The 10,464-nt window shown below is 35.7% G+C and overlaps 1 long non-coding RNA gene across 1 annotated transcript; it reads left to right on the forward strand.

The window, feature by feature from the left end:
• The first annotated feature begins 746 nt into the window (after positions 1-746).
• Positions 747-2,767, forward strand: LOC113308100. The gene is made up of 3 exons (XR_003339502.1): positions 747-825; positions 938-1,022; positions 2,326-2,767. It is a non-coding gene; the product is annotated as an uncharacterized LOC113308100 (long non-coding RNA).
• Positions 2,768-10,464: the final 7,697 nt, after the last annotated feature.

Below are 10,464 nucleotides of genomic sequence, written 5' to 3' on the forward strand. Positions count from 1 at the left end.
AACATCTGCATTCGTTCGGACTCTTCTAGTGTTGTGGAGGCGTTTAAAAATTCTAATTTATCTTGGTTCTCTAGACAACAGTGGTTAGAGGTTTGTAGAAATTATGAGTCAATAAGGTTTATCCATACCTACAAGGAGGCCAATTTTATTGCGGATTCAATGGCTAAGAGAGGGTGTCTTCTAGATAACGAAGTAGGAATTCACTATGATGGAAGACCTCAGTTTTTAATTTCTGTTGAATCCTCTTATCTTTCGTTGTTTCATCTGTAATTCTCCTTAAACAGGGAGAGATTTTAGGGATTTTTTAGAATAAACGAAATATGAGTCGAAGGAATAAAAAGAAATAATTTGGGGAGAGATTTTAGGGATTTTTTAAAATAAACGGAATAATGGCCAACGGAGTTATTTTAGGGGGACTTTTTTTAGGAAGTATTGTTATTTAATAAATTAATCATGGTTTTTCATTATAATAAAAATATAAAATTTAAGCATCAATTTATTTATTTGATAAAAAGTTATTTTTGTAATCTAAGTTCTTTTTTAACTTATTATGGGTTACCCATATCTTTACTATAAGCAAAGAGGTCATTTAGGACCTTTTTACGAAATTATCCCTAATAAACGAGGTTATATTCGTCAAAGTTCTACACCGAAGAAGACAAAGGGTAAAAATGTACATTTACGTAACCATCTTTTGAAAATTCAAAATTCAAATTGCAAATGCCAGTTCCTCTCACTCTCATAGTCTCATTTTCAGTGAGACCCCCTGTTATGCTTTCTTCAACTTCTAAAACCAGATCTGGTCGTCTCCATGTTAACAACAAGGTAACTTTTTAAATTTTTTGAGTTGTAAGGATGGTTATATTGTTTTTAGGATTAGGTTTTTCTCATGTTTTTAACACTCTTTTATTTCATTTGATTTATTTTCTGATTACAGAGATCAAATGGTAATGTCAAAAGACTTGGTTAGATGTATGAGATTTTCATTCAGTTGAGCATTCACTTAAGATTAATCACATAGGGTAATGTTTTTACCTCTATTTCTATTTATATCCTTCCCTACTTTGATTTCTATGAGTTGATTTGGTGTGTTTGTGTATGAGTTTGATTATGTAAAAGGATGCGTTTTTTGTAATTGTGATTTGCAGTGAGAATGTGAATCTATTGAAGTATATTCAACCGAATTTAATTTCAATCCTGTGTTTTTATGTGGATTAAAGTACATAAAGTGTTCGATAATTTGTTGAGAAGAAAAAGTTTTGATCGCAGGGAATTCGATTTTCTGTTGTAACTTAACATATGTTCTTAATAAGGTCTATGTTGACTTTGCATAGGGAATGGAAAAAATAACTTATAATTAGCAACAATAACACCAACAAGTTCAAATTACATTTAGCAAGGATGCATTATAGTGGCCTCCTACTAAAAATCAGGCTTGACCAGTTACAAGATTGGAAAGGTATGCCTAGTAAGTTCCCTATTAAATTGTTAGGGCCTTTCAAACTTATGTGTATCTGTTAGACTGTTAGCTGAAAAGCTAACAGTGAGGTTTATACAAGTTCTTGCTATCCATAATGTAGTTAGCAGCAAAAAAAGATCCAATAGGAATGGTTGGTTGAGCTTATTAAAATCGTAAAAATTTGTACTATGTTAGAGAAATTCAAGAGAGCTATTGATGTGTTTCCACTCAAAAAAGGCGGCGGCAAAAGAAAACACGGTGTGGGTAAGAAAGAGAAGAGTAGTGGTGATTGGGAGGAGCTGGTAATGTTGGTTGTTAACATCATAAGGTGACTACTGTTATACATCCGAAAGCTGGCAAGATGTAAAGACCTCTCACAACTTTTCGGTGTTTAATTTATTTTTCAATTTTTTCCATTTTTTGATACTTCTTTCCAATTGTTAAAACTTGAATTTGTGTATGACTAAATTAAGTTTTGTTTTGTTTCAATTGGATGTTTAACACAAACTCAACATAGAAGATATTTGAAACACCTAATAGGTGTAGAATTTGAGTCAGAATTGGATTTTGGATTCTAATATAATGAAGTTCGTTTGGCGCTTGCTAGATTCTTATTCGGGAATGTTCATCTTGAATAACTGACATTTTTAGCTCTTAACGCTTTGATATATATGTATATGTCATATGCCACTTCTTTACATTCGTTAGGAAATCGAGCTTTTGAGTCTTTGACTGTTAACTCATATGCTTTCTTATTGTTTAACGGTCTGATTCAGTAATTGGTTTCCTTGCACTTACTTTCAAAAAAATAGTATTGTTTAACTCCTATCGGATCTTAATTTAACATCTAATGATGATACAAGCAGGTAAAGAGAATGGAGGAAGGCCACGAAATGCGAGTTCAGAAAGTTTTATCTTATTGTCATTGCATAATAGAGACTGTATGTCATGGACCTTTTCTTTGGAATTCTTACCCCAAAATTATGAAGAATCATGAAGGATTATGTAGGCTGAAAGTATAGATTTGCTTAAACTACGTTACATTCATATTACTATGTTCAGTCCAGGTTTGGAAGAGTCGTTGTTGAGTAAGGGAACATTCTCTACTGGTAAGACGTACTAGGCTTTAATGCTCGACCAACAGCTGCAGGAAGTGGACGGAAACTTTTGGGTCCTTTCTAATTTGTACTATTGTTATGGCCGTCTCTAAATGATTCAACGGTACTTATGTATACCTGTACAACTTGAAAACACGTGCAACGCATGTGCCCTTCACTATTATCATATATCACATCTAAATGGTGGGTTTTTTATAGAGAAAAAGAATAATTTGGGCTAGAAAAATTTTCCCCCTATTGGAATATACTGGGCACCTAGATTTCTTTCTACTAAAGGACACTTCCTTTTACTTTATATAACTCAACCAGAATGAAACTAGGTCGAGCAGTTCACACAAAATTCAGACTTTAGCTTCTTCCCGTCTGCATTACATCTGCCCGCGACCAAACCGTGGCTCGTATGAGTGTTTTCCAAGGGTTAGGTAAGTTATTGAAGCCGAGATGAAAACCAACAGTGGTACAAGAAGTATTGTTACAATGAAGTTTTCAGCCGAGATTACAAGAAACAAGAACATCTTGTCTGTTGTTGCTTTTTGTGATAAATGAAGATGACTTAAAGGCTGTGAAGGAATAGAGGACATGAATTTGAAGGTTTGAGAAGAATCGGGAATTGGATTTATACTCAAACTCGAGTTCAAGAAGATTTGGGTTCACTTCAACTGGAGAAAACAGTCAGGAAAAGAAAGAGTATGTTGTCATATGATTGACAATGAATGGTGGGTGATTGAGAATGTATTTTGAGTTTTCGTGAATGCTTTGGACAGTGGGTTCGTCTCTAACCTGAAATTGCAGAAATTGGAGAGCTCATACAAGCAGAATGGGTTAACTCTCTGTTATATCAGTTTCTGGCACACATGGTGCTTGTGTAAAAGCCTGAAAGAATATTTTCTTCACAACTGAAAGTTCGGCTGCGACCAGCTTAGTTTCTACAAGATTTTCATGGGTATTTGATAAGACATATGAGAGGGTTTTCAAGTTCAGTTGAGAAGAAACAAGGGGTAAGAAGTAGCTGGAGCTATGTTGTTTTGGTTTAGTTTAGGCTCAGGTATGAGACCGTATTTAGAGCAAGTCTTATGGTGGAATCCATCCTATTTTAAGTGTGGAAAAATTGTGAAATGTCAAGTCTAGTTGCTTCCAAATTGACGTTTTCATGAAAAATCCAAGCAGTGTTCCATGCTTTCGTGGAATGGTCCGTGGAATCCATGGCAGTGCTAATCAAATTAACGTAAAACGCTATTCAGAATAGCGCACTAGAAGATGAAAAGCGCTAATCAGAATAGCATACTAGAAGACGAAGAGCGCTAATCAGAATAGCGCTCACCGCTATTCAGAATAGCGCTTTTTTTTATCCGTTGATTTAAAATGAGTCATTGAAAATCTAATGGCTGAGAAAAAAAGCGCTAATCTTAATAGCGTTGATCGCTATTCTAAATAGCGTTTTTTTAGCGCTATTCTGATTAGCGCTCAACGCTATTAAGATTAGCGTTTTTGTTGTTCCACCACTACACTTGGGTTTCCATCCACAATTCCAAATGCTGAGGTGGCGTGGAAGATGTAAGATGGAAGATGGAACTCTTTTACCATAAGACTTGCTCTTAGAAGGTACGAAGAATATGGAATGTGGGGTCTGTTTGGTGCCGTGAAAAAGCAAAGAAACTGAACTTTTTGTCGTCGATTGTGTATCAGATGGTGTGGATTTTACAACAATTAGGGTTTGTGTACGGTTGGAATTATTGGGTGCTTATTAGATTCACAATTGCAGGAAAAGAAATCTATAAAAGAAGACCTACAGACTACAGAAAAAGCCATCCTTGCACCCCTTCACGATTGTCGTTTACCAAAACAGGGAGGAGCCATCAGCACCAGTCCACTCTCCACATCCAGCATCCCATTCACCACCATCATCACTTTCCATTCGCAGTTCTACACCACCAGTTCATATCACCATCACCACAATCCAGTCCGTTCAATTACCATTTTAGATGGAGACCTGAACCTGAACTCTACTTGTTGGCAACAGCAAGGAGACCTAACACATCATAGATGGAGGCTACCAGCACCTTGGTTGTTGTTGTGGTTTGAATTCAAAAATGTTCGTTTTAAAGTTTTTTGTTTATTTGAATTGATCATTATGAACTCTAGTAGCTAGTTTGTTTTGATTAGGGATATTTCAAAACTATGCGACTTGTCTTTGATAATTTATCAAGTTAATCTTTCTTTCCAATATTATTGCTTCTCTTCCACCGTGCTTATGACCATGGATTGTTTGCGAGGTATGTAATCGTCCAATTAGATAACTTGCTTGCGATACTAATGCTAGATTCTAGAGTCGTAATCCGTAATTGTTATGGTAATTCAATCATAAGTATCAAAGCATCAACGTTGCAATAGGATTTTATGGATTTTGATGTGTATTTGACAACTCTAAGTTAATATGTCGAACTTATGAGCATGTGATTAGGATCACCTCGACTCATAGAACATACCGGTTGGTTAAGTTACACTAGAGATCTTATTCAAAGTGGCTTAATTGGATAGAAATGAGTAGAAAACTTATTCTACGAAGTGACTTTGGAGTCTAGTAGACTTGTTGAACTCATAACTTATCTAGGATTGTTAATAAATTATTTTGAAGATGATTATGCTTGTGCGGATTCATGTTCACTAGTAGAGAAAGACTTTTTAATCATTCTCATCCTCATTGTTGAATTAGTATGTGTTTCCGTAGTTTTGCATTACTTTTATTTTCAGAAATTTAATCGACAACTTTGACTCAAGTCTCCCTTAGGAACAAACTTGCTTATCATTGTGTTATTTATTAGTGTAAGAAAAGTAAGGAATATATCTTTTGTGAGTTTGACACCTCATCACGTGGGAGGGCTAATTCGTGGTGGCAACGATACAAACTACAACGCAGATGTAAGGGAGGGAGAATTTAGTCTCGCGGGAGAAGATGAAGAAACACACGAGACCTGAATTTTTTTTGCTTGCATAACTACATTTACATGATGGACCAGCAGCTGCAAAACCTACGCAAAGGAGCGCGTTATAGCGATGAGTACACCAAGGAGTATTATCGACTACTTACTTTTAACGACCTGTCGGAGATGGATGCGCAAATAGTCGCTTGTTATCTAGGTGGTATTCTTCAGCAATATTAGGACACACTCAACATGTTTTGATTTTATTCTATTTCAGATGCACATCATAGAGCAAGGCAGATAGAGAAACAAGCAGCGCGTAGAAACTCAAATAGGGGTAACAATGTGGCTGCATCTCCAATAAGTAACCGTAGTACTTCAACACCGAGTACAACTAGTAAACCTAATTATGCATCTGCACCAACTAAAACCCCTGTTAATACTTTTGGAGACCGGTGTCATAAGTGTGGAGAACCTGGATACAAAGGCAGTGACTATCACAAAGGAGAATGAGTAAGGCTGGGTTTGGTAATGCTTTTATTTTTGAAAAAAGCATTTTCAGAACCTATATATGTCAATAATTTTTGAAATTGGTGTTTGGTAAAAAAAAATCAAAGTGTTTTTTACCCAAAGCACTTCCTAGATTCCTCAATTTTTAAAAGCTGGGGAGGATGAGCTTTTAAAAGCTACAAAAGCATAAACTTTGGTCCCACCAAAACTTAATACTTGATTTACCTTTTTTGTCCCTATATTATTTTTTGAATGACAAAAATTACCCTTCAATATATATACAATCAATTTTTATTCTTTAAATATTATTATATTTTATTTTCAAATTATTGTATAATACCATTTCATTTAATTTATCAAAAATAAAAATTAAAACAAATTTTAAATAATTATTTAATTTTAGTTTGATTTTTTGTTAGAAAATTATATATATTAAAAAGTGGTTAAGTAAAAAAAAAAAATTAATAATCATAACAATAGTAATAATTAGTAAATTTAATATATTTATATTTAATAGTAAAAAAAAATAATTATTTGTAACCCCAATAAAATTGAATAAAACTATTTTTAGAGATATGTCTGTTTTTGTCATTTGCACAACAACAATGGTTGAATCTGGTATTTTACCAAACACACTTTGATTGCTTTTTTAATCAGCTGTAACTTTAATTAATATTTTACCAAACGTCTAACTGCTTTTTTCTCACAGCACAACACAACAACGCACAGCAGAGAAGTGCTTTTACAAAAGCTGCATCAATACCAAACTAAGCCTAAATAAGGTATTGTTTACCGAAGAATATAGTGACGAAGACGGTAAGCATATCTTTGATGATGCACTTGAAAATGATAAACCTATTGATGAAGTTGTTCTTGGAGATCAAGGAGTAAACTTTTTGGTGAGAAGAAGTTTCCTTACTCGGCGATCTATGGTTGTGCACCAATATATTCCAGTCAACTTGCATGATAAAAGGGAAGGTTTGTCGTCTAGTTATTGATCCCGGCAACGAGAATCTTGTTGATGAAGAGGTTGTGGAAAGGTTCAAGATGGAAACCAAGGAATATCCACATCCTTACAGGTTTTCTTAGCTTAAGAAGAGGAACGAGGTAAAAGTAAACAAAAGTTGCTTGATTTGTTTTTCAGTTGGTAACAAATATAAAGATAAAGTCTGGCGTGATGTCACTAGTATGGATGTTTGTCATTTGTTGTTGGGTCGTCCATGGGAGTTTGGCAGAAAAACTAGTCATGATATTTATAAGGATACCTACAGTTTTTATGGGACGACATGCGTATAGTACTTATACCCAGTAAAGAGATTGTTCCTATACCATCTACTGGAGAAGCTACCAATCTCTTATCGTTCAAGCAGTTTGAAGATCAGATAGAAGATGCAAGTGAATTGTATGTGTTGATTGGAAAAGAAGAACATGCTAAAAGTAGTATTCCCTTTGTAGCTCAACCTTTAATTCAAGAATTTGTGGATGTCTTTCCTAATGAATTGCCCGATGAGTTACCACCGCTCCGGGATATTCAACATCACATTGATTTAGTTCCCTGAAGCGCATTACAAAGTGAGTCCTAACCATGAAGAACTCCATCACCAAGTAGAAGAATTGTCACAAAAGGATGTGTGTTGGCAGTCGTGCTATCAACAAAATCACAATCAAATACAATTTTCCTATTCCAAGGCTGAATGACTTGTTAGATAAGTTGAGTGGAGCGAAGGTGTTCAGCAAGTTATACTTGAAAAACGAATACCATCTGATAAGGATTCGTAAAGGTGATGAGTTGAAGACTTCTTTTAAAACTCGATAAGGTTTATATGAGTGTTTGGTCATGCCATTCGGTTTGATCAATGCACCAAATACATTCATGCGCACCATGAATCAAGTGTTGAAACCTTTTATCATCACTTATGTGGTTGTTTATTTTGATGACATTCTCGTTTACAGTGCTAATATGGACTTGCATGTCCAACATCTTCGAGAAGTGCTTTATGTATTACCCAGGGAGAAACTGTTAGCATCCATTAAGAAGTGTTCTTTCATGACAAATGGAGTTTTGTTCTCGGTTATGTTGTGACCAAGGATGAGATCAAAGTAAACGAGTCCAAGGTTAAAGTTGTGAAAATTTTGACTAAACCTACTAATTTTCACGCGGTAAGAAGTTTCCATGGATTTTCTTCATCTTGCCGACGTTTTATTCACCACTTCAGCACCAGTATGACTCCAATCATTGAATGCATGAAAGGAGGAAAGTTTTCATGATTTTTCGAAGCTGACAAAGCCTTTGAAGCTGTCAAAACAAAGCTTATTACTGCACCCCTGTTAGTGCTACCTGATTTCACCAAGCCGTTTGAATTGCATTGTAAGGCATCGACGACCAGTAGCTTATTTAAGTGAGAAGTTGAATGGTGCTAACTTCGAGTACCTAAAGTCCTTAACAATCTTCTGGTTGGGTGTGGCCTACCTAGTGGTCGAGTGATGGGGTCTCACCCCTTACGAGTCCCTCTCCTTGGCAGTCGAGTCTCTTTGAGCCTCTCGCATACACTCGAGTCTGTAAAGAACCTTTCCCTCTGGCCAAGTCAATCAGTTCCTCTCCATTCAGTCGAGTCCTCCGAACCTCAGAAAGAGCACTAATTTTTATTAGGAGTATGAATTGAACTTTTGTGGAATGTTACGACACCAACGACAATATTCTAATATTACTTTACCGTTTTACATAGATCATCTCTTATAGTATCTCGGCTCGCTTAATTATTCTATCAAGTTTTTATTATGCATGTGTGTCATAGTCCTGTGGTGCACATAACTTCTGAGAGGGTGTATTTATCTTTCAAAATTTACTATCCGTTATTAACAGTAATTAGTCTCGGTTAATTCCGTTTTACGTTTTGGTTAGAAAGTCAGTTGTACCATGGAGATTATAACCACGTGTAGGTCTATGATGTGTTAGGGTTTGCTGTTAGGTCTTCGTCTCCTTTATTACCTGTACCTGCATTCAAAGCAAATCATGAAATAGAAAGAAGAGGCAGTACAGTGGTACTGAGGTCACTTATACTTACCCATATTATCTCTATTATTATCTCAGATCCATCAAGATCATAACATTTGGTATCACCCAGGTTTTCTTCTATCCACATCATGACAGGACCAACTATCAAAGATGTGGATAACACCACCCGTGAACTCACTCAGTTGATTCAAAATCTTACAGATCTTCATACCCGTGATGCTGCTGAAAGAGCTGCTGCCGCTCAACATTAGGAATCTATTCTTATATCTATTTTAGAAAAATCTGAAGCATCACAAGCAAAATCGATAATTTTTTTGAGGTTTTTTCTAGATCTATACCACAAACCCCACCACAAACACGTATTCCTTCTCCTACTTACATTCCACCTTCTGGCTCCGGGGTTGGTCACACACACACTCTTGGGTTTTCCTCCACTCATCCTAAAACCCCAAGAATAGACTTTCCTAGATTCAGTGGTATAACCCTCGCAGTTGGGTAAGAAAATATAAGAGACATTTTCAGATCCATTCTATTATTGAAGCACAGAAGACAGAGTTCGCATCCCTACACTTAGATGGTAAAGCAGATACTTGGTTTCTGGATTTTCTCACTGGTAAAACTTATGTCTCTTGGCCTGTTTTTGTTGATGTTATTTTTGCTAGATTTGAGGATCTAGCTGATGACAATTATGTGGGTTGTTTTAATAAATTGTCTCAACTTACTTCTGTTGATGAGTATTTTGAACAGTTTGAGCTACTTAAAGCCTTAATGTTGAGTAAGAATCCTTATCTTACTGAGGATTACTTTGTCTTAAGTTTTATTTGTGGGCTGAAGGAGGTTTTGAAGAGTTCAGTGCAGATGAACAAACCTACATCTCTATCCCAAGCATTTTTTTTAGCTAGATTACAAGAGATATCCCTTTCTTCTCAGGCTCAACCATCAAAGCCATCTCAAATGAAACAACCTACTACTTCCACATTCAGTAAATTTTCTACCCCAAAATCAACCATACCTTATTCTACCATTGGGGGTTCAACATCTGCTCCTATTTATACTTCGCTCAACCCTACACTTAAAGCTCCTTACATTCCACCCATCAAGAGACTAACTTATGAGCAGATGAGAAGAGCTCAAGGACTCTGCTTAAATTGTGATGATAAGTATCATCCTGGTCACAAATGTAAACAACAGCAATTATTTATGATGGTAGCTGAGGAGGAAGCTGATGAAATAGAACCACCACCTTAAAAGGAGGTTCTTGAAGAAAATTTAATGGAGTCTGACATGGAAATATCCTTACATGCCCTTACTGGTAATGACAATACTGACAACATAAGAAATCTAGGAGTCATTAAGAAGAAAGCCATTACTTTATTAGTGGATACAGGAAGCACTCATAGTTTTATTGATTCTTCACTTGTTACTCAACTGGGTTGTGAA

This window comes from Papaver somniferum, chromosome 9 (genome assembly GCF_003573695.1).
Source record: "Papaver somniferum cultivar HN1 chromosome 9, ASM357369v1, whole genome shotgun sequence".
NCBI classification, from domain to species: domain Eukaryota; kingdom Viridiplantae; phylum Streptophyta; class Magnoliopsida; order Ranunculales; family Papaveraceae; genus Papaver; species Papaver somniferum.